General features: G+C 44.7%; 1 long non-coding RNA gene across 2 annotated transcripts; it reads left to right on the top strand.

Moving 5' to 3' along the window:
* Positions 1–327: 327 nt before the first annotated feature.
* LOC108510611 lies at positions 328–3,983 on the top strand. Of its 2 annotated transcripts, XR_001878852.1 has the most exons (3): positions 328–427; positions 2,205–2,373; positions 3,249–3,983. It is a non-coding gene; the product is annotated as an uncharacterized LOC108510611 (long non-coding RNA). The 2 variants fall into 2 exon arrangements; XR_001878851.1 differs by lacking the exon at positions 328–427 and having other exon boundaries at positions 801–2,373.
* The last annotated feature ends 1 nt before the right edge of the window (position 3,984 follows it).

The following is a 3,984-nucleotide window of genomic DNA, read 5'->3' as shown; positions in this document are numbered from 1 at the left end:
GAGTTTGGTGTACACGGAAGCTGTCGTTCTGGGCCTCTTGAGCTGACAGCTTCCATAAATGTCAGCGTTTTGAGATCTCTGAAATGGAGCAAATAGCTGGTGACGTTGGCATTGGCTGGAGTGGTCTGTTTCCTCAGTCCTGAAGTACTGAAGTGAATGGAGAGTCCCTGGAAACGTTGCAACCCCTGCAAATCCAGAGCTTTTGTTGAGTCTGACGTGGTTGGTGGTTTTACACTAATGCCTTGACTAAAAGCACCAACCAAATGTAAAACTTCCTGTCTGCCTTTGTTCTCTTAGAACCCACAACATCACACCTAACCAACCTTGGTGAAGAGCGAGATCCCTGAAAGGAGTATAACAGTTCCAAGCGTAGCTCATAAATGCTGCAGGAAGTAATTCTTGTTTCTGTCAGCATCTTTCCCACAAGGTAGCTCCCCACGTGTTTTACAGTCCAGTAGGATATGAATAGCATAAGACCAGATATTGGCTTCAGGGCAGCAGCTGTGCCTGCCCAATGATTGCACTTCGTTTTGGTCTGAGGTTAAGAGAGAGATTCACTTCCAAGCTTTGCACTTTCTCATGCGTGCAGCCTGTCCATATGGCAGATAGCTGTGCCTTTAAAAATCCATATCCACTTTCCTTTCCATCTTCACAGTAAGTCATCACTGAGTCCTGATGGGCTTTTGCGAGTGGAAGAGATCAAATACGTACAAATTGTTTCAACGTAGCGAGTGTGGGAGGGTGTCAGGTCTGCAGCATTATTGCTGCTCAGTGATTCAATTGGTGTGTAATGCATTTGCAAACACTCTACTTGCTGCCTGTGAGAAATGGATTGGTGGTCCCAGGCCAAGGGAATAAGAGGTGGGTGTAATAGTTAGAAATATTTTCCTGCCCGGTAGATGGGAGGTGGAATAGTTGTCTTCCCGGTAAGTTCTCTTGTACACAGAAGTAAAAATCTTTATAAATCTCCCCAAAGTGTCCTGGGCAGTGAATGAAGATGGTTGGAAGTAGCATGGCTTCTACCGATAAGAGGGTGGTGAAAGAGTGAGACAGAACTAAAGCAGGAGAACCATGTCAGGAAGAAAAACGTTTTTGACTTGGGAGGTTTGAGTGAGAAGGAGAGCAAACAGAGTCAGTGAGTGTGTTGTCCTTGCCCATGTGGGCTGGCTCTTGCACCCTGACCGGGATGGTAGTGCTAGCATCTGGAGAAAATGCTGTGTATATGGTTTCTCTCTCAGAGGGAGTTAAAATGTATCAATATATTAACAGTATATTCGTGGGTGGTCCCAATGCTCAATAGTAGGAGAAATCCAAGCAGAGATAATTAGTCACTGGAAAATTTAGGGTTCCAAATTCAAGCAGAAAAGCTGCAACCCCAGATCTGCCATGGTGAAGTTCCTGCGTATATGGTGGAGGGGAGGAATGGTGTGTATTCTCCCTGAAACCTTGGCTATCCTTGAACAAGTTAAAATGCCTGGAAAGAAGGAGCTACAGTATTCCCTGGGTCTGCTGGTATTTTGGAGAAAACATATCCCAAATTTCTCAATCATGGCAAGTGCCCTTTATGATTTAACATACCAGAGGACCAGCTGGGACTGGAGCCCTATCCGTCAAGAAGGCCTACAATTGTTAATCTTTGAGGCTGGGTTATATCAGATATCAGGCTTTAGGTCCAATACATCTGACAGATCCACTTCAAAAAATCATAGAATCATAGAATGTTAAAGGGTTGGAATGGACCTTAAAATCATCTAATCCCAACCACCCCTGCTATGTACAGGGACACTTCCCACTAGACCAGGTTTCTCAAGGCCTTATACAACCTGGCTTTGAACACTGCCAGGGTTGGGGCACTGGTATGTGCAATTATATCATTAGTGCCATGTGCTTCAGGTAGAGGAGGGAGCACATGAAGTGCTCCAAATACAAGAACCACCTGGCAATCAACTGGGCCAGGAGCTTCCCCCATCATATATGAAACCAACCTCGCAATTTGAGCCCCATGTGAAAAATGTATGGTTCACTGATGCATCCTCCAAAGGAGAGGAGGATACTGAGGGGGAGCCCTGTGTGTTTTTTGAGCAAGCTGAATTGTGATGATGCTCAGATGGGAAAATTGGTAGCCATGTGCAGTGTGGTTTTTAGAGAGGCTGAAACTAAAAACAACAGTGTTTATTTATATGGACTCCTATGCTGCTTTTAAGGGGTGCACTGGATGGCTCCTGTTTTGCGAACAAACCCGTGGGAGGTCAATCGGGTCCCCAGTGTGCCAGCAAGAGAAGTGGGACGACATCCTAAACACAGCTAAGCAGAAGTCTCTTGGTGGGATGGATTGCTACTCACCAGAAGAGGGATCACCTCCTGAATAATCAGGTAGATTAACTGACCTGTGTGGTACGTATGGCAGTAAAGGGAGAAGAATTAAAATGGGAGCATCTGTTACAGAGGTTACATGTAAAGGGAGGCCATTCAGGAGTTAAGGATCTTTTTAAGGGAGCTGGTAGCAAAGGGTGGCCTGTCACTCAGGAACTGTGTAACAGTCATCTCAGCCTGTGGCCAGTGTTGTACCCAACTAGAGAAACAACACCCTTTGCAGGAGGCTCCCCTTCACTTATGACACAGAAAAGGCCTCTGGGAGACCTGGCAGGTGGACTATCTAGAGCCTTTCTTGAAGTCAGAGGGAAAGCAGTATGTTCTCATTGGGGTGGAAGTAATGTCAGGGCTCACTCAAGCTGAGGCAGTAGCACAAGCAACTGGGTACAGCACTGTAAAGGGACTGAAGCTGTGGATTAGTTATTTGCCATGGCCCGAATACCTCCAATCTGACAACAGTAGTCACTTTACTGTCAGGGTGGTTCAAGAGTGGGCACAGGATGAGGAAATCCAGTGGATCTTTCACACCCCATACTACTTCCAGGCAAATGGTATTATTGAATGCACCAGTGGGCTCTTGAAGAGGGCCCTGAAACCTCATGAACCTGGTTGACCACAGTTGGGTGGGGAGTTAAGGAGTACCCATGACTCAGGCTTTTGTCTTCAATCCCCACCCATACTTCCTGGGACAAAAGAAGCCAAAGACCCTACAAATCCTCCCCATTACCCAGAACAGCTGGTTTTGGTAGAATTACCAAGAGTAGGATTGGTACCTCTGACCTTAAAAAAGCCACTTAACCTCTGTGTATGGGTGGTTAATGATGGTTCCCTCCTTTTAATAATGTTTTGTTTTTATGCACATATATGTTTTACAGATTATCTGAAATCCACTGCTGGAGCTACGCTTTCAACTGTTGAGTGGATGGACCATTTTGCATATTTTTAGTTTGATTTTACTAAGCCTATTTTGCCTTTTTACTAGAGAAAAATGGTGTGGGAAAAGTTTTTATTCTTATTTTATGGGTGTACAATTTTGTCTCAATTGATTGAGAATGAGGATACTCAGCCAAATTTAGCTTGGGAGTTGATACAAGGATTTATGCATATTTGGAACCACACGAATCAAGGAATATGTATTAACCTCCCCAACTCTGCATCAGAGGGGCTTAGATTTATGATGATTTGGTTAAATTTTTCAGAAATATTAACAAGAGAACTAGATAACCTTAAAAAAACAGGAGGAAATGTTACCTGGGGAATGGTCGAGTCCCCCTTTCTAGACCAGAAGGAAGGACAACAATGGGCTGCAAATGGGACATGGGTAGAATACAAGAAAGCCTTTTACCACCTCCCACACAACTCTACCTGGAACCATTTATGGAATCAGACATGTTATCGATCATTAGACGCTAACCCTACTGAGACATTGCAAAATGTCACTTCTATCCCTTGCACGATTGTACCATGGTGGGATTCTCCTGCTGAGGGTGGGTTTTTCGAACATGAGTACAATTTACATTGGGATGCAGGATGGTGTATACAGATCCCCAGTAACCCAGGAACCCCACACCAAGTTAACCAAACAAATTATGAATGGGCTTGGTCTCTGAC

Source organism: Lepidothrix coronata, unplaced genomic scaffold (genome assembly GCF_001604755.1).
Source record: "Lepidothrix coronata isolate B3197 unplaced genomic scaffold, Lepidothrix_coronata-1.0 Scaffold1580, whole genome shotgun sequence".
NCBI classification, from domain to species: Eukaryota; Metazoa; Chordata; class Aves; order Passeriformes; family Pipridae; genus Lepidothrix; species Lepidothrix coronata.
This window is presented reverse-complemented; position numbering and strand designations above follow the sequence as displayed.